The 22,811-nt window shown below is 33.2% G+C and overlaps 1 protein-coding gene and 1 long non-coding RNA gene across 3 annotated transcripts in view; one reads left to right on the forward strand and one right to left on the reverse strand.

Moving 5' to 3' along the window:
- Window positions 1–22,811, forward strand: part of LOC106883108 (glutamate receptor ionotropic, kainate 2-like) — a 251,853-nt gene that overhangs the window by 162,235 nt on the left and 66,807 nt on the right. The gene's annotated exons all lie outside the window — the stretch shown is intronic.
- LOC149131493 (uncharacterized) overlaps window positions 21,952–22,811 on the reverse strand; it is a 135,725-nt gene continuing 134,865 nt past the window's right edge. Inside the window, exon 2 of the long non-coding RNA XR_016237746.1 lies at window positions 21,952–22,097. This is a non-coding gene — a long non-coding RNA (uncharacterized LOC149131493). The remainder of the gene's footprint in view (window positions 22,098–22,811) is intronic.

Raw genomic sequence — 22,811 nt, forward strand, 5'->3', positions numbered from 1 at the left:
GAATGTATATATATATATATATGTATATATATATATATATATATATATGTATGAATGTATATATATATATATATGTATATATATATATATATATATATATGTATGAATGTATATATATATATATATATATATATATATATATATATATATGTATGAATGTATATATATACATTCATACATATATATACATATATACACAGGTGAAATCAAAATTTGATAAACATACAAGATTAGGTGAAAGCGCTAATTTATAAAACATGTAACGTATGAATAAAAATCTGTAAATATACAACTATCCAGACATCTGAGTACCTAATTATTATTTTTTCTTATATATATATATATATATACATATATATATACACACACACACATACACACACACACATATACACACACATACATATAATATATATATATATATATAGTTTTAGGGAAAATAACCAATTTTCAAGAACTCATCGATGAAAATCCACTATCACATATAGAAAAATTAATAATTAAAAGCACAATAAATGAGTATAGTGCTTTTAATTATTAATTTTTCTATATGTGATAGTGGATTTTCATCGATGAGTTCTTGAAAATTGGTTATTTTCCCTAAAACTATATATATTTTATATATACTTTATCTATAAGGCTCAATTTAATTTTAATTTTTTATAAATTGATTTTAATTGAGTTTTTTACCTGTAATTTTGGATTTTGTCCCTAATAATATTATATATATATATATATATATATATATATATATGCATTTAGTATGCAAGTATATATGTACGTATGGATGAATTATGTGTTTATGTATCTATCTATCTGTATGTGTGTGTGTGTGTGTGTGTGTGTGTGCATTTATATATAACCTCGATTAGGATTTCGGAGCGTGAGTTCAAATTATTTGAGCGCTACTAGATATTTTTTATATATCTACCATCTCTGGATCTTACCTGATGGCTATTCACACACACATGCACATATACACCTGCCGATGTGTGTGTATATTTATTTATACATATATACAGTTTCGTTTCCCAGCGATATAGATGTGTATGGTTTTAGGTATCATGCGTCGATATGAGGTCCTCACCTGGCACATAATGCAGTATTCAAAGTTCTAACGCTACATTCACGTAAAGTTGGATATAAAGTTTGCGTTTTGGCATTACTACTAGTTCTGCCGCTAATGATTATGTAATTATTATTTTAGTAAACATCTTGGCTATTTGTGATATTAGTGCCTGAATAGTCACTGATTTCATATTACGCCGGTAGTAAGATTGGACTGGGATACGTCTACAGGATGCCTGCCACTGAGGAGAAAGTCCAAATTACGAGATCTGATGCCCATAACAGATGTATGTTCTCTAATAGCATTATAGATATGTGTGTTTTTATGTACTGTTCTTTCATTTGAGAGGTCCCGTCAAGTATCCGGTGCTATATCGATATTTCCACGTTAAGTTAGATATAATTGCTTTATATATATATATCTTTTCTTTTTACTTGTTTCAGTCACTTGACTGTGGCCATACTGGAGCACTGGCTTTAGTTGAGTAAATCGACCCCGGGACTTATTCTTTGAAAGCCTAGTACTTATTCTATCTGTCACTTAGACCGAACCGCTAAGTTACGGGAACGTAAACGCACCAGCATCGATTGTCAAGCGATGTTCGGGGACAAACGCAGACACACAAACACGTATACACACACACACATATATATATACATATACATATATACAACGGGCTTCTTTCAGTTTCCGTCTGCCAAATCCACCCACAAGGCTTTCGTCGGCCCGAGGCTATAGTAGAAGACACTCCCCCAAAGTAAGATGTAAATTAGACACATTATATATCTGGCGGTATTTTGAATTCCAGTGGCATAAGTGGTAATTATGGTTTCTCGATCATGCCGTATTAATATTTTCATGAAATGTGCCATCTATAACTGTCGATCATAATAACTACGTAGCACGTAGCTTATCACTGATTCTCTTATTGGTAATACCAATTCGTTGCATTGTGAAAGATTATTTATCAATTAAAAACTCTTCCCCAGTAACGGCTTTACTACACATAGTGTAAAATCCATGCCTTAAACTTGTACGCACGTTTTAGAGTTTTCCTTTCAAGAGTGATTTTCCTAACATGCAATAATAGCACACTAGTACCAAGGAAACGAACATTGAAATTGAGTTAAAATTTTGCCTCTTTGTTACTGTTCACTCTTGTAAAAGTAACATGCAAGTAGCCATCAATGTACTCCCTACCGGCTTAAAATTGGAATGGCAAATCGTATATGAATACTGCTCGAAGCGAAGGACATTCTATTATCATCTCTAGCGACTTCGATTCGGCCTGAAATAACCAAACAGTAACATAAACGACAGCAACAACAACAACAATAGTGATGACAACAACGATGTCGGCCGTCGGCCATAACAGCACAACAAGGCACCTATCGGACATTAGTGTTCCCAATTCTAATAAATGCAAATAATATAATGACGACAACTATAATGAAAGGAACAGCAACGATGGCATTGAATTTTATCTGGAAATGGCAGAATTGAATATGTTTGTTCTCGTTATTTTCTGCGTTCAAATCCAGCCGCAATCAACATAGATGGTTTCTCTCTGCGGTGAATTAAATGTAGTACCCGTGAAGTTCTGTAGCTATTGTCACAAACTAAACCACGACCATTCGAAATTTCCGACCGTTTTCCTAGGGTAGAAAATTGAGCAATGCATGGAGGAATCATTAGAAAGTCGGATATAGGACCTTCTGGTATTTATGTATATATAATAGGTGTAGGAGTGGCTGTGTGGTAAGTAGCTTCCTTACCAACCGCATGGTTCCGGTCTCAGTCCCACTGCGTGTCACCTTGGGCAAGTGTCTTCTACTATAGCCTCGGGCCGACCTAAGCCTTGTGAGTGGATTTGGTAGACAGAAACTGAAAGAAGCCCGTCGAATATATGTATATATATATATATATATATATATATATGTATGTATATATTTGTGTGTTTCTGTTTGTCCCCACAACATCGCTTGACAACCGATACTGGTGTGTTTGCGTCCCCGTAACTTAGCGGTTCGGCAAAAGGGATCGATAGAATAAGTACTTGACTTACAAAGAATAAGTCCTGGAGTCGATTTGCTTGACTAAAGGCGATGCTCCAGCATGACCACAGTCAAATGACTGTATATATATATATATATATATATATATATATATATATATATATATATACACACGCAAATGCAAAAATATGCACATATATTCATATATGTATGTGTGAAGATAAAAGATATATATAAATGTACTTATGTGTATGTACACACTCACACAAATGACACACACACACATATCTATGCATACATATATATATCAGTACATTAACTACTAGCCGACACTCACACTGGTAACGACATTATCATTTATCCTTCCAATATCGAGAAATTAATTAATGGTCTTGAATTGTAGTACTGTAATCTATATAATTTACTACACTGCTTCATTACTAAGTTGAGATCTTGTATTAACATAGGAAATCATTATTATCATTAATACCATTATGTGTCGCAATTATATTACTGGCGTTATAACATTAATTCATCCCTTAATCATTCTTCGTCCCTCCATGTCTTCTCTTTCTATTCTTTTCTCTATTTCTCTTTCTCTCTCTCTCTCTCTCTCTCTCTCTCTCTCTCCTCTTTTCTTATAAATGCAGAATTATTACACGTTTCTTCTCTTTGATGGGGAAAACAGAAAATGGTGGTGCTGGTGGGAGGGGGGAATAACTTTACTACCCAAATGTCAAACATAGGTATGTGTAATAATATAGCTCTGTTACCGGCTGGAAATAAACCTCAATTTTGAGACCTAGGAAAATAAATGGATTTGTTTGTCACAATCATATTTCGAATAGTGTTAATAGAAATTTAGATTATATCTTATGAACGTTGGTCTATATCAGATGTTGATTTTTATGTTAACCTGGCACACTTTGCCAGTGTAATATAATTTTTTTTTTTCCGGCTTATATACATGTCTATAGGTATATTAATGCGTAGGAAGTATTCGTATTGTGCAAATATGAAAAATGTCTGTAAAATATATATACATATACACACACACACACTCACACGCAGATATATATATATATTTGTTTTGCAAGATTTTTGATATATATATACAGAAATATATATATTTATAAATTACAGATAAGCTCCTCTATTTACATAATATCTAGGTTTCTTTCTTTCTTTTGTTGTCCTTCCTATCAATATATATATATATATATATATATACATATAATTCCCAAATAATGGCATGGGTGGTACGAGATGTTAGATTTTGTCCTTCCCTAAATATTAGGACCCTGGTTTAGTATAAAATAATAATTGGTTCAAAATTGAATAGAAGGGACTGTTGATTACATTTAACCCAATACTTGACAGTTTGTTTATTTTATCTACCCATGAAATGGTGAAAGTCATGTTTTATTTTAGCAGGATTATAAAATCAAAAGACAAGGGATCGGAACTACATATCGCAAGGGATTTTTCCCAAGTCCCTGATCATTTTGCCAATACCACTTACTTTTTCTATGTAAGAAAATTTGTTTCAAATTATGGGGAAGGCAACCAATTTAAAGTAAATCGATTTAGTCAATTACATAATCTAGATTACGTGACTGATGCTCTAATGTATCTATTCTGAAAGGATGAAAGGAATGTTGACCTCGGTTATAATTGAAGTCAGGACATAATGAGCGGGAAAAAATATCCCGCTTAGCATTGTTTCTGATCTCGCTAGTCATTCTGCCAGCTCACCTCATTTTCCTAAGTAAATATAATCCTTTCTACTAAAGGCACAAGGCCTAAAATTTGGATGTGGGCGAGGAGGGGACTAGTTGGTTACATCGACACCAGTATTTCACTAGTACTTAAAGTAGCCTAATAGGATAAAAGGCAAAGTCGAACACGGTGGGATTTGAATTCAAAACGTGATGACTCTGAAGAGATGCCGCTCAGCGTTGTATCCGACATTCTAGCTATTTTTCTGGCTCATATCATTTTCCGAATTAAAATGTAGATTAACTGAAACTGGAGGGTTTGTATATGCGTAAAATATCCATTTCTCAACTAAATGTCGAAGTTTTTCAATGAGTTTTTCAATGTCGAAGTATTTCAATGAGTTTTAATTACATCTAACCCATAAAGCGCTGGGATCTGTTGTTTTTTTTTATTACCCATGCGGGCTAACATAGAGGGGACAAAACAAAACATGTGGGACATAAAACATATATAAAAAAAACAGAAATGAATGCTATAATGTATGAATACATGAATATGATAAAATGGAAATGGAATCACCCGCCCCATTAACCCATAAAGCGCTGGGATCGTGGCACGTCGCGCTTTATGTGTTTAGAGGGAAAATCCGGTCATACTTTCAGAGAGAAAAATTAATTAACCTTTTGCATAACAATATATAGGATAATTTCAAGTGATAATGCGTTCAGCGACTTAATATACTAGAATGTTGTGAAGACACGTGACTAAGTGGTTAGTGCATTGGCTCAAGATCGTAATATCGTGAGTTCGATACCGAGCGGTGCGTTGAGTCCTTGAGCAAGGTACTTTATTTCACGTTGTTCTAGTACACTCAGCTGGTAAAAATAAGCTGAACCAGTAGCTCAATAAGCCAGCCTTAACATATTCGATGTGCCACGCTGAAACTCCCTGAGAGTTACAGTAAGGATATCCGTGCCAGTTGAGTGCTCAACCACTTGGATGTTAATTCCACGAACCTTCTCTTCTGTTCATCGGATCAAATGGAACCATCGTCGTCATAACTGATGGATTGCCATCTAGTTATATTAAAGCGCTATCAACTGGTTCAACGAAACCGACAATGCCTCATTCCTTCTGATCCATCATCTCACAGCAGTTTACTGTACCGCTCAATACAGTCAGAATCGATAGACGAAAAACATGTTACACGCTACACGCAACCTTCTATCGATTATTCCTCCACCCTTCATACAACACATTTTAGCTCTGTCCAAAGAAGGAAGTGCTACCATATCGTTAGTAATTTAAAGAAAGATAATAAAAAAAAAATCTACTATGCTGGCTGGAAAATATTAAGAACTTTCAAATTTCGAATTTATATATCAATGTTATTTTGTATATTGACTATGTATTTATATTTTTATACCATATCTTAGACCGGAAACATTTCTTATTTTCAGCCATTGTGATTCGTTCATTTTGTTTTCGTCTATTTTGTATTTCATTTTTTTCTCCTTGTAATACAAGATTTCGCTACAAAAATTCAAAACAAACACGTAAACAACTGAATAAATGGGAATTATTTTTAACATAGGAAAAAATCAATCTTATCTAAGTATCACGTTATCTGGTTTGTTCGATAGAATTCCAGAATTTATAATGAAGTATTTAACTGCCTTTCTATGCAGGTTCTTATTGTTACTTGTCTTCTTATTGCCGCTACAACTGTTGCCATTATTGTTGGTGGAGTTGGTGTTTGTGCTATTTTATTGGTAAAATATGTTGTGTATAAATGTAGCAAAACAACACCCATTTTGGTAGTTGAGACAGAGAGAGACTTTATGCGGTCGGACGATCTGCCAAAGATAGCGACAATCTTTACATTCAATGAAACGCTTTCCTTTTGAGAATGGACTGACATACTGGGAAATGTAGTTGTAGGTATTATGTCCGTGAATACACAAAAGCACACACATGCTGACAGGCGTACAAATTTACATGCGCACATACATTTCTCTCTCTTTCTCTCTCTCTCTCTCTCTCTCTCTCTCTCTCTCTATGTATATATATATATATATATATATATATATATATATATACATACATACCGATTGATAAACGCCAACGTCCGAAACTCTCGAACATTGAGTTACTATATATGTGTGTGTGTTTGTGTATATATATATATATATATATATATATATATATATATATATATATATAAGGTTGAGGAGGGTATTGGATTTAACCAAACCCAGGAGGATACGGGTAATACCGAATAAGTGCTGTAATACCGAGTAAGACTCTATCCATAAAATACTTCTCCAACCTTAACTTTGCTCTCTTTATCTTTTTGTTTTTATATATTTACATATATACATATATATGCATATATATATTTACATATACACACGTATATGCATCTATATATGTGTGTGTGTGTGTATGTATTTGAATGTGCATGCATGAATGTATTTTAAATAACCTTTAATATGGCACACAACACCTTAAATTTTAGGAAATGGGATAGTCGATTACATTAACCCCAGTGCGTAACTGGTACTTATTTCATAGAGTACGAAAGGTTGAAAGTTAAAGTCGAGCTCGGCAGGATTTGAATCCAGAAAAGGCAGTGAACTGCTAGCGCGCCGGGCGAAATGCTTAGCAGGATTTCATCTGTCGCTACATTCTGAGTTCAATTTCCGTCGAGGTCGATTTTGCATTTCATCCATTCGGGGGTCGGTGAAATAAGTACCAATTACGTACTGAGGTCGATGTGATCGACTAAATCTCTCCCCTAAAACTTTCAAGCTTTGTGCCTATATTAGAAATGAATTTGAATCCAGAAGTATTAGACAGTATGCTAAAGACTTTAGCAGCTCACCGCGTGTTTGTCCTTTCCCGGGATCGATAAAATCAATTCTATTTGAGCACTGAGATCTATGCAATTGACTAAGCGCCTTTAGTTATAATGTCTGGCCTTTTAGGTATAAGGGAAACGATTACTATGAGTAGTGTGCGATAAAATATAACTTTTATGCATATTATTATCTATGTATATACCTGTGTGAAGAGCATCATAACTGGGTGTCGCCTGTATTCACACTAGTTTGAGATATGAATGACAAATAGCATGTATTGCAAGCGGCTTTTGTTAAGATAAGTTTCCGGTCCCATCAGGTCAATCGTGGGACTATACGGACCGCCATATAACCTTGAGTTGGTGTGCGCATTGCCACTTGTACGCTAGTCACGCATGTTCAGACTCGTATATATAATTACACGCGCACACAGAATGTATGAATATGTACGTGCGCGCGCGCACACATAAGCATCTCTATTTCTCTCTCTCTCGCTCTCTCTCTCTCTCTCTCTCACTTTTTCTGTATATTTATATTCTGAGAAAGAGACGATATATATATATATAGATATATATATATATATATATATATATATATATATATATATATATATATATATATATATATATATATATATATATATATATATATATCGTTTCTCTCCTTTTATATAAATATACAGAGTCTATATATATATATAAAAGCACATTCACTTATGTTCGAATAGTTACACATACAAATATGTCATTAAGTTGTATTTATATCTTCCAATATACATACGTATCACATGCATATATATATATATATATATATATGTATATATGCACACACATAGAAACACATACATGTATACACAAACACACATACACACAAATATGTATATATGTATATTCATACATAGAGATATACTTACATATAGGCACTCATATACACACACGTGATTTTGTATGTTTCTCTGTGTGTGTGTGTGCAGAATAAACAAATATACCGAAATACACAAATCCATACGCGCACATACTTGTGTTCACCATCATAGTACATACGCCAACACAAAAGGAAAACACATAAATTACAGTCCTTCAATGACCTCAATTGACCCGACATGAACCGAACCCTATTAGCTAAATCGACATTCAGCACGCGATGTTTGCTATTTATATCTCAAATAATAAACCAATCAGAACATAAACTCTCGCTGCGTTACTTCTGTAAACACGTCCTCATCGCCCTATTGTAGCAGCGAAGCGGCAATATTTTTGGAACGTCAAATAGAATGCTTAGCATTATTTAATTCAGTGTTCTGAGTTCAAAACCGGTGAGATCGACTTTGCCTTTTATCCTTTCGGGGTTGATAAAATAAATACCAGTTACGCACTGGATTCGATGTAATCGACTTAATCTCTTTGTCTCTCCTTGGTTGTCTCATCTATGTTTAGCCTTCTGTGCGCAATAAAGAAATAAATATTGCTGAAACGTCACATACAATTCTTGACAGGCGAAATCGACTTTGCCTTTCATACTTTCGGGGTCGATGAAATAAGTACCGGCTGAACATTGGGGTCGATGTAACCGACATATCCCTTCCCCCAAAATTGCTGCCCCTCTGGCAAAATTTGAGACCGTTTTTTAATTTTAATATGCTACTGGGTGCTCTGAGTTCAAATCCTCCTATGGATAAATGTAATTCATTATCTTTCATCTTCCATATGTCTTGTTTCAGTCATTAGACTGCAGCCATACTGGATTAACATCTCGAGGGATTTTTAATCAAATGAATCGACACCAGAATTTTTATTTGTCAAGCCTGCTGTTTATTCTATTGGTTTCTTCTGCCGAATCCCTAAGTTATGGAGACGTAAAGACACTGACACCGGCTATCAAGTGGTGGTGAGGGACAAACCCCCCCCCCCACACACACACACACATAGACGACTGGCTTCTTTCAGTTTCCGTCTATCAAATCCGCAGGTCTCACGCGGTGAGACTGAACCCGGAGCTATGTGGTTAGGGAGCAAACTTCTCACCACACAGTCACGCCAGTGACTAGGCTTCTCTTTTTTTTTTTTTTTGTCTTGAGTGAAAATGTAATGTACGAGTCAGGGAATCAGATTGATGATATCGTCTTAGGCCCCCCTCTAAAATTCTGTATTTTCCCTTTCATTAGAAATATTTATTTTATCCCTTTCTGGGCACTCATAGTTCAAAGTTCCCTCATAAATATATTCACCAAGTTGAACTTTGACTTTCATCGATCTTACTTTCCGACGTCCATAAATAAATTCCAGTTATACTGGTCATCTCTTTTATCACTGTCGCTTCTTCCTTCTCTCCTTTTTTCTCTCTCACCTCCTCTTTCTCTCTCTTCTTCATTCTCTTCTCAATCTCACCCTTTCCCCCTCCTTCCTTCTCACTCTGTCTCTCTGTATTGACTATATTGGCTTCAAATTTTGACACATGACCAGCATTATCAGGGAAGGGGTTAGTCGATTACATCCACAACCCAATGTTCAACTGGTATTTATTTTATCGGCCCCGAAATCATCGTAAATTAAGGGAAAAAAATGTCGCTAAGAGATTTTTTCCGGGGCGGTAACGATCCCGCCAGCTCGCCGCCTACTGTATTGACTATATTGTGCGACCGAATTCTCGAAGTAGAAAATTCATAGCATTGTTCGTTCCCCAGAAACGAAAATCTATTGAGTATGGAGCCAGGCAACTTCTTCCATAAAAATAAAGAAAAAAAAAATGAAAGCCAAATATACTGCCGTAAATGTTCAATAACATCTCTCTGTAAAGTGGGGCGAAATACAATGTAACAAAAAGCAAAAACAACCCCATTCTACTTTCACAAGTTTTCACCTCTTCATACTCATACGTTCATCAGCACTTTTTTAATAGAATTCTCCCGGGGATATTTCGTGTATGTTTTCCTCTGTACATTTCTGTACAATTTCTCATTACCAACATATGTTGTTCAACAGAATATTTATGGCGACGTTAGGTGTATCTGTGTGTATTTGTGGATTTGTGGATTTGTTTACGCTTACAAAAGATTATCATGCCTGTATTATTTCCTGTACACTTCCACTTAGTGTTATTTGAAATATACCGTCCAGTTATATATATATATATATATATATATATATATATATATATACTTGCTATGGTAGATATTTCTTTAATTGTGAATTAAGTCTACCATTGGTTTCATGTCAAGAAAGGTAGGAAAATATTCTAGTGTGATAACACTTTCCAAGCTGAACAAATGCAGAAAGGTTTTCATCTGCATGGATCAAGCAAAATCCCTATCGTCTGAGGAACGGGCACGTGGGATGGCAAGGAACGACTCAACACCGATGCAGCTTTGAAGACATATAAACGTAAGTATACCTCCCCCCATATATATATATATATATATATATATATATATATACACACACACCCCTAAATACATACACACATATAAATACATGCATTCATACACAGACACACACACGTTTTTTGTAGATGTTTGGCACGGGCATGGATATGGATAATCACATGTACGTACGTACTCGTGTATGTGTTTGTGTGTATTCATGTCTATAAACAAAAGTATAGGCAGTGAGAAAGCAAAAACCATTCTTTATGAGGAATGAAGCGAATTATTTCTCTTTAGTCAGACTAAATCGATAGTAAGAAAACTATATAATGGGTGAAGAGCAAGATATTTATATATCATAGGTCAACTTTTTTGCATTTTCATAAGTTCAATCATTCTCACATATATTTTTTATGTTTAAAATATTAAAATGTTGTGAGGCAGTGAGCTGGCAGAAACGTTAGCACGCCGGACGAAATGTTTACCGGTATTTCGTCAGCCGCTACGTTCTGAGTTCAAATTCCGCCGATGTCGACTTTTCTTTCGGGGTCGATAAATTAATTACTATTTACGCACTGGGGTCGACGTAGTCGACTTGATCCCTTCGTTTCCTTGTTTTTCGGCAATAAAGAAATAAGAAAACTTAGCACGCCGGACGAAACGTTTATCGCGGTTTCATCTATTTTTTTTTTTTCGTTCTCAGTTCAAATTCTGCTGAGGTCGACTTTGTCTTATAGTAAATGGTTAGTACTTTATTTTATTTACCCCGGAGAGAAGAAATGACAAATTTGACCGTGGCAGGATTTGAACACGGAATGTAAAGAGCCAAGAGAAATTCTACAGTTAATTTTTGTAAGCTCTTATTGCTATAGTTACATACTGAAATAAGATAGCGATTTGGCAGAATTCTTAGAACGCCAGGCAAAAAAGCTTAGCGGCACTTCATACATCTTAACGTTCTGAGTTCAAATTCCGGCTTATATCTTTTCGGGGATCAATAACATAAGCACGAGAGAAAGCACAGGGGTCGATGTTTTCGGCATAAACATTCGCCGAAATTGCTGGCCTTGTGCTAAAATTTGCAATCATTATTGCATACTAACATAAGGCGGCGAGCTTGCAGAAACTTTAGGACACTGGGCGAAATGCTTAACGGTATTTCGCCCGTAGCTACGTTTTGAGTTCAAATTCTGCCTAGGTGACTTTGTCTTCCATACTTTCAGGATCGATAAATAAAGTATCAGTGAAACACTGTAGTCAATGTAATCGACTTGTCCGCTCCCTTCAAATGTCAGGCTCTGTGCCTTTAGTAGAAAATATTATTAAATAATTACAGACATTTATTTCACCGAACAAGTATGAAATGACAAGCACGAAAGCATTAACAGTTGTTGTGCAATATTATTAACGTGCAGTAAACTATACCGCCTGGACCCCATGACTTCATAGGTGTTCATTTGACCCAAAGGTTATAATCAATTATCACTGATTTTTAAATGATTTTTCATTTTAGAGATATATATCGGATCAATCACAATTTCTTAATTCCAATGTCTAAACGCCAAAATGTCTTGAAACAAATGTCGGACAAATTCATTTCAAAGATCACCGTGCTCTTTATATGAAACAAATACGCATTAGATAAAATTCTTCGCGTTTAATAATAAAAGAAGAAAAATTACCCTAAGATGAACGTAAATTAAATAAACCGGGTGCTAAGGAGGGGAGTCAATACGATAGCATGGAGCCTACTAGAAATAGTAGCTACATCTTTATCAAAGGATACCGAACAGCTTCAAAAGAACAAGGATTTGTCTGATAATGAAGCCCGAGATGCATTGTGTCTGGATAAAACAAAGAATTGAACGTGGGTGGAACAACTTTGAACATAAATTTATTGAGTATTAAGCATTAACGTTACATGCAAACAATAGCATCATCGTAAAAGTGACAACCGTTTAATTGGTTAAACAACATCATATACCTCAATAACACCCTACTAAGCTAAAAAGAAAAAAATTAGTAACATAACGTAGTTTTAGATAACCTGTGTTTAAATTAACTAAGAGATGGGATGGCCACAGATAAAACAACATGAATCCGTTTTCGCTTTAATTAGGCAACACTTTATTGCGTTTAATGCTCATATTTTGATATTTTCTAATCTGATATGCTGACAGATATGTGGAGCAGTAGAAAATATTCCATACCTTTCACTATACGCTCCACAGTACTAAGAGACAACCACTTAATTCTCTGGGTCAACTATTGCAACACGTTTGTGTCATTTTGTTTGAGTTAAGATGAAATTTTAAAAAAATCAACTTTAAAAAAACAAAATGAAGAACGAAAGGTAATATGGTGAAAACAATGAGTTGTGTGTCTGTATTTGTATTGGGGTACATCTTACGTCATAACAATTAGTGAATCAAGACAACAAATCATTTTAGCTGACAAACTTTACGCTTAGAATTTGAAATAAAATGGAATAAAATATAAATTTCAATAGAATATAAAAATTCACAACTGAATTCAACCCTATAATAACACCCACAAGGTTTGGCATTTGATTAAAACAACGATATAATAATAATACAAACACGCACAGACACATATAAACGCACACAAAAAACGATTAATATTAGAAAACTGTCCAGAATTTTGATGGGCCTTTACTTTTTCATTTATCTTTGGTTCTTTGTTTTTTCTCCCTGATTTTTGTCCGTTATGTTTTGTTTTCTGTAAATTCAGGAAAAAAATTGCCATACGAGCAACAAAACTAAACATAACAATAGAAACAACAATATCAACATTTTTTTTTTTTTTTGTTATTTTCGTTGGCTAGGTTTTTTTTTTTTTTTTTTTGTTATTATTTTAAGAAAAATCTACAACTGAAGGGAAACCCATTAAGATAATCGGCTTTCAAGTGAAATAATTCCAAATTGCTTTTGAAATTCAATTTGATGTTTTCGTAGTTATTTTAAGTTTAAGTGACATTGTTAATTGGTATCCGCTAAGTGCCGCTTTCTACTTCCTGTGATTAGCTTGAATGTAATAGGTTTTCTTCTTGTGCGTTTCTCTTTTTTTTTTCTTTTGCTTTCATATAATCGATGATGATGATTATAATGATAGAGAGATTTCTCTGATAAACTTTGTTACTATTTGTGTATGATTGTTGCTTGTTGCTGTAGTTGGCGGCAATGTTCCTATGAATTGGTTGGGATTCTTTTAAAAACAAACCGAGGGCATTTCCACTTGATTCATTGCTAAAATTCACTAACAGATTCAAAATGTCATTCTTGTACATATGTACACACAGGCATCAATGCACAGCAGACAGACACACATATACTCATATACATACGTACAAATATATGAACACATATACACCAACACACACATACACACATATATTTCCTTTTTCCAAAAGGTTTTGGTGTGACGTTTAGTGATTGAATTGTTGAAGTTTGACGATACTAGCAAATAGCAGCTTGAATTTACCTTTATTATTTAATGTGGCGGATGTTTAGAAAACTACACATGCAATGCCAGAGGATTTGATCGGTATATATATATATATATATCAGCGAAAGTGTGGCTATGTGCTAAGAAGCCTACTTCTTCCAAACTACAGGGTCTCGGGTTCAGTCCTTCTGTGTGTCACTTTCAGCGTGTATCTTCTACAATAGTATCGAGCCAACGGAAGCCTTGTGAGTAGATACGCCATACGGTAATGGGAAGAAATCAGTCATATATATGTGTGTGTCCTGTGTATGTATGTAGTATATGTACGTACACGCGCGTATGTGTATCCGCCTTATAACAATCAACGACCATCGAATGTATATAAGTGTGGACAATGTTTTTTAAATATAACGCTAATCAATTTATTACAGTTCTGTGCATACTTTTTTAGTTCCCTTTTGTACAAAAATTCATTTTCAAAGACTTCTAACAATATATTAGCCGTGCCACAAGTATTGGCGACAAGTATATCCAAACTTATACTGACTCAACCACACACAAGTGTAGCAGGAATCAAACGCCGTACTAGTTTCGAAGATACACATTCTCGATCTTCGATTTAAATTAATCTTACTTTTTTCCCTATTTTCTGACAAATTCCGTAGTTTTTTTTTTCCATTTAATTGGATGAATAATTCAGATTGCGTAGATTTATTTTATTTTGTTATAACACTCAATACTATCTGCAACCTTCGTGGAGTGAGAAATCTTCTGGCGGGGAATGAAAGTTGTGTAATATATGGAGTCTCATTTACTCAGGAAAATTAGATCTAACGTACGTTAATTGCGTCAGAATTTTAATTTAAATTGCTACTAGTTTGGTCTTGTGTCTGTCTAACAAATCAATATGGTTTAAGTCGAAGCTGGAATACACCACGCAGTCAAAATTCACCTGGAAATGCAAGAGAAATTTCTCTCAAAATTCTCACAACTGTCTAAATGAAATGAAGTGTAAATCCTTAAATATTTTTGATCACAGAGCCGCTTGATCTCCACAAAGTTTTAACTAAACCACATATAAAAATAACTGCCAGTCAAATAGTTTCCATATAGCTTGCTCAGTGGTTTCTATTTCCTAATCGTCTATTTTATTGAAACACTAATTTAATAGAAATGTGCTGTAGTTTGCTTGAAGGTGCTTAGAATATTAAAGCAATTAATTTGAAGGCTGTGCAACAATAAGAATATGGAAAAAAATATTTTACTGTTATGTTTGAAATAGATAATGGTCCTGATATTTCGGGTAAAGTACCTCCTTGCTAAGATTTCAAGAACTAGAGTGAAAGAATTCTTAATCAGAGTATGTTTGATTTTTATAAAATAATAAAATTATTTTTAACACGCTGCATGTAAATCAACCAACATCAAAAACAGGGTTTTTTGACTCTATATAAGGCGTGGTATGTCATGTGATACTTCAGCCTAATCGAGATTTCTTGAAATTTATTATTTCTGAAAGCCGGATAAGAAACCTGATGCTGTAAAATTGTTCATTGTGTTCATGCAGAATAATTTTCTCACAAAAACCTGATTTATAATCCAACAAAACGTTTCGCTGTTTCTTTGTAAATATCTTTAAAAGAATAATTCTCTGTAGGTTTCGTATGTAAACTCTATAAAATCTACTAATTTTGTGATGTCTGCTTTATGGATTAATTTTTTTTCATATTTGATGACTCGTTGAACTATATTTTGCTAAGCGTTCTCTCCAAACGTCTTCTGGTATTAATCCAACGCTAAACAAGGAATTAAAGAGAAACCTATTTTTTATTTTGTCATCTACTACTTGTTTTAATAATCCCCGTATATATTAGGATTGTACAATCGCCACACGAAGTTGTAGTAGTCGTGTAGTCTATGCCATACAAGTAATCTTTGCAGATACCATTCTCTGTATCTCAGCTTAGCGAACTAACTGACTGTAAAACTTCTTCCGCGATTACATTCTGTTAAATCTTCAAATACTATTAGTATAGTTAAGAATGTATCATGAAACGTATAGTAGCCATTTATCTTCTACTGATCTCGTGTAGTAATCTGTCTGGAGTAGCGATTTGCACACAAATCTCAGCTGTGGATCTTACATTTGAAATGCAAAAACTTGGAAATGTGCGTGTTTGTTTTTATACATACACGCATACGTACATACATGCATGCACGCTTGCATTCATATAGATATTGCATACATATACATAGATACACGCTCGTATATATGTGCGTGTGTGTGTGTGTGTATGTGTGCTGAGTTATCCCATAAATAATGCGGTTTTTATACTTATATCTTTCAAAATTAAGATAAACAGTGTTCATTTGTAATGTAAAATATACAGTCCTTCATTTCCTACAATGCTCTTCCATCTATCTGGTAGACTTACAAGGCCCCTCTTCCATTTATCTGGTAGACTTGCAAGGCCCCTCTTCCATCTATCTGGTAGACTTGCAAGGCCCCTCTTCCAAAATTTCTGGAACCACCACTGACACTGGCTGACGCTTATTGTTCGATCCCCATATACTGCATTAATATTTCTCGCACTTTCCGTTGCTTTATTACCTTTATTAAACTCATAAAGCAAAAAATGCCGAATATGCTCCTTTGTCACTTCCATTATAGCTTTGAAAAAATAACTTTTAAAATCGAACTGCACTCTTCAAAACTTGCACTAAAATAGCTATATGGCAAACTTACTACCTGCTTTTGTTACAAAGGTGATGCTGGTAGTTTATCACGTCCCCCTCCGACTTTCAGTTCATGCCATTGAAAATATCACCTTATTTATGAGATGGCCCAATATGTATGTATATTTGCATAAATCATATACAAACTTATATAAATATGAGAAGAAAGTGAAAGAGAAATCCTGAGAGTGAGAGACTATCAATAAGAACATGATAGTTTAATAATCTCAGAAAGAAGTTATTTTAAATGTCGGTGGTTAAATTCCGTGACAAATAGCGTTACAGCGGCACCATTAAATTCTTCTTTGCACACGGTGCTTTTTGCACGAAATCGTTTGAATGATTTCGTTCATATACAAATTGTATTCAAGGAAAATATTTAAAGCTTACTCTGCTTTATATGTTGGTCTCAAATTTTGGCACAAGCTCAAAATTCGACCTCGGCGGAATTTGGGCGTAAAGACAGACTAAATACTGCTAAAAATTTTACCTGGCCTGCTAACGGTCCCACCAGCTCACCGCTTTAAGTAATGTAATAATATAGCTTTCACATTTTGGCACAAATCCAGCAAGTTCGGAGGAGGGGAGTAGATTACATTGACGTAAGTGCTCAAATGGTACTTGTATTATCGACCCCGAAAGGATGAAATGTAAGGGTTGGCATGTTAACGGTTCTGCCAACCCACCGTCTTATTCTGCTGTGTATACTCTTGACATATTCTTCTTTTGTTGCCCCATTTTAATGTCAGCGATTGGAGTTATGTATATGTGACTCTTGGGGCTACAGAAACGCCACAAATCAAGGAAAAGATCCACTAATCAGTAATCATTTGTGTATTCAATGCAATATCATGTTAACTACACGCACCATTCTATGAAATATGTATCTCAAACTATCGTTACATAATACTATACTCATTTTCCTCCTCGTATCTTCTTTCCTTTCTCTTGGACTTTTGGTTCTCTTTTCTTCCTCCATAAGAACACCCATTCCTCTGTCCTTATTGCCTCTGTGGAGTGCTTTATCGCTTCCTCCTCCCTTGTGAAGCGCACCTCCACAGTGGCGTATCTCCTCCCTCTCGTAACGTATGTTGTAACTCTTTACAATTCCTTTATACAATCTTCTATGGCTTCTATCGGCGCAATCTCTATTTTCCTCGTGGCTGTCTTCATGGTTTTAAATGTTATCGTTCCTTTTAACACGTTGGCCGATAACTCTTCCGGTGGCGTTAGCTTCAGTATGTTACCTTCTTTAGTGATTAGTTGTTCACTCTCCTTCATCTTTCTGGGCTCCACTTTTATTTCTCGGACCTCCAGCTCTTGCACGTCTACTCCTTTTCTCGTTGCGGCCGCATAACTGGGGCCTTTCTCCGGCGTCTTCTCCATTTTCTTACAATGGGAAACAAAGCAACAATTAACAAATCAACAATGGCAACAATTCAATAAACTCACTATTAACTCCACAGCTAAGCTGTTCGCCCGGCGTGCTAACGTTTCAGCCAACTGGCCGCCTATGTTGGTTGTATTTATTGCAACTAAATTCTATCTTTATATTTTATATATAACAAAGTGGTCTGTTTTTAGTTACGGCACTTAATCTCTGAGTTCGGTTCATGGTGTGTTCGATTTACATTTCAATTATTCCGTGATCGATATATTAATCTGACCAGTTTTTAGTCATATATTTTAATTAGCAGTGCAGTATATATTAAAAATCACAGTAATTTTTAAGCGTTCTTCTTTTCTCTTCTTCCGATTTCGCATCATTCCGAGGTCAACTATGTTTTTAATCCTTTCGATCAAGGTCATTACAGTAGAGTACCGGTCATGTATCGGGGTCGATGTTATCATCTGAAAAACTCCTCACAAATTTCAAAACTTTTATGGTCAGAGTCAGTCTTACTATTGAAGGTGGCTTTTACTTCCTGAGTTCAAATGCTACAGATATCAACTGTTTGTAGTTCGTCCTTTCGATGTCGATAACAAATCGCTAAGAGAATAGCACAGGAGTCGATGCCATCGACTAATACCATTCCTTTACAACTGCTAGGCTTTTACGTCAATCAGAATCATTAATGTTTGTATAGTACATTAATAGTTGAACATCGATCAGAATATACCAGAATTATTTCTGCTATTATAACCTTCTAAGTAACAATGTTTTTTCGTGCTATATATGCAGTCAAATAATTGTTAAAAAGTTTGTGCGTATACAGTGAATATGACCTTATTTGGAAATGCTGCTATTACACGCTACGAGATACTGTTTATATATATATATATATATATATATATATATATATATATATATATATCGCCGTCCTGTTTACATCAAATGATGAATTAAATTCAATCGCTATGCCAACTACTTCTTATTTATCTGCACTTTCTCTTGCATTACTTCAAAAGGGGCGATTCATACAAATTCAATATACTTTTTTAAAATTTGGTTTGCATGTTCAATTTTAACCGTCAAACGGAAAAAAATGGCTAGTACGTATAATTGAATATTTACACTCGATTGAAACGACTCCAGCACATTACTGGGATTAATTAATCGACGCAGGAGGTATAGACGTCCCCTCGCTAAGTTTTAAATACATCATCAGATTTCGACCATGCCTTAAGCTCTCTCAGACTTTCTAAAACCTTTCTTCTTCGTTACATGTTATATATTAATATATTGTCGCCATATGACTTCTGTGAAGCTTTTATCCTTTTTACAGTACTTCTTGTCACTTACAGAATGTATCACTCTTTTTTTCATTTTTCTATACTTTAGAAAATGTATATACTTCACATCCGCATACACACACACACCTACACAAACAAACCCACATATAAATATGGTACCGAAGTAATAATACATTTATACGTACATACACACACATACCTATGCATACATATGCGTTCCAAATTTAATTGTTTGAAATATTACTGTATGAACGGAACTGGTTTCTAACTTAGATACTAATTTCTATCGCTGAAATGTAGATAACTAACACTTGACAAAAGTTTTGAATATTTTTACACTTCGACTTACTGATTGCATTTTAAAATGTAGAAGATATTAATAGCTTGTTGATTCATTTTTCTAGCAACCCCAGATTAACCAGATTGTCACGCAGGCAGATTGTCACCTAGGGGTCAGCCACACTTAAGTGGCAATATACTACACTTTATCGTGCAGTTACTGTTAATACTTCATTTAGAGAATTAACATTGCTTGTTTTCACCTTTTCAATATCAGTGAAGAATGTCACTGGAAAAGAAGATATAAGATTTGCCAGATTTGTCTCTCTCACCAAGGTCATCAGCTGTCGAGCGCCGACGAAGGGAAATAACCCTGAAATCCGGATACGTTCGTGCTGCTGGTCGCGGTGAGAGGGATAACTCCCTTGGCAAACAGGACACAGTCGTGTGTCGATAAGCCAGCTGGAGGAGATGTCCTCCTGGGGCTAAAAGCAACAGTAACATCCACCCCTAGGGGTCAGCCACACTTAAGTGGCAATATACTACACTTTATATATATATATATATATATATAACGTATATATATATATATATATAACGTATATATATATATATATATATATATATATAACGTATATATATATATATATATATATATATATATAACGTATATATATATATATATATATATATATATATATATATAACGTATATATATATATATATATATAACGTATATATATATATATATATATATATATATATATATATATATATATATATATATATATATTATATATATATATATATATATATATATAACGTATATATATATATATATATAACGTATATATATATATATATATATAACGTATATATATATATATATATAACGTATATATATATATATATATATAACGTATATATATATATATATATATATAACGTATATATATATATATATATATAACGTATTATATATATATATATATATATATATAACGTATATATATATATATATATAACGTATATATATATATATATATATATAACGTATATATATATATATATATATAACGTATATATATATATATATATAACGTATATATATATATATATATATATAACGTATATATATATATATATATAACGTATATATATATATATATATATAACGTATATATATATATATATATATAACGTATATATATATATATATATATATATATAACGTATATATATATATATATATATAACGTATATATATATATATATATAACGTATATATATATATATATATATATAACGTATATATATATATATATATATAACGTATATATATATATATATATATATATAACGTATATATATATATATATATATATATATATATATAACGTATATATATATATATATATAACGTATATATATATATATATATATATATAACGTATATATATATATATATATAACGTATATATATATATATATATATAACGTATATATATATATATATATATATATATATATATATATATATATATATATATATATATATATATATATATACATATACATATGTATATGTATATACGTACGTATGTATGTACGTGTATAAGACTATAGTCAATTTTCAGCAGAATTATATTTTCGTTTCTTTCTATTTATTTATTAAATTGTTGAGAAAATTACGTTTGCAATCGTAAATGGATCGTAACGCATTGTCCTAGCAAGAATACAAAAAACAAAACAAAAGCAAGCACTGATATAATTAGATTAGCAATGTTGGTTTCTTCACCTTTTTGGCCAACAATGTGGCACATTATTCAAATCCTCAATCTCTAGTCTCGTTCGTTTGCAGTCGAAAGTTTTCTTATTTTCTCAAGGATGTTATTAACCTGTAATTATAAAATATTCCCACACATTACGTTTTCACCAAACAATAACACGCTGATGTACTAATTGCTAACCAAGCTTAGTTAAAAAATAAATAAATAATTAAATAAATAAATAAAACTTAATTATACTAATGGTGTTTTACTTTTTTTTCACTACTTTGTTTTCTCTTTCTTGAAATCTCATATGAATAGAATTTCTCGATATGGAAGTTAAAGAAATAGTATCTCTTTTTTATTGTTTTGACTCTTTTATTTAATTAAATTTTACTCGGTTTACATCATGTCTAGAGAAATGTTCAATTATTATATTATATTCTGTATAACCAATATGCCAATTAACGTACACTTATTTATTCATTTTTCTGTATCTTCTTCTCCCCAAAATACACGAATATCCGCCAATTCCTTTGTTTAAATTTGATCAAAACATGATTAGTAATCATCCTTGTGAATACAATTGTAACTAATAGCAAAATTCAATTTGTCAGTATTCTGATATTTAATTTTAATCCTCAGCTATTGGTTTATTTTATCATATATATATACATATATATGTGGGTGTGATAAAATATATCTTTTTATGTATTAATATTTTATTGTTCTGGTATTCCGTTCATTAGTATTTTGTGATCAAATTTTTGATATTGCTTTCGCTATTTGTTAGATCATGCGGCTTACTTTTCATACTGATGGAGACATATTTCAGATTAAAAT

The sequence above is a fragment of the Octopus bimaculoides genome, chromosome 21 (genome assembly GCF_046866305.1).
Source record: "Octopus bimaculoides isolate indiv1 chromosome 21, ASM4686630v1, whole genome shotgun sequence".
Classification (NCBI taxonomy): Eukaryota; Metazoa; Mollusca; class Cephalopoda; order Octopoda; family Octopodidae; genus Octopus; species Octopus bimaculoides.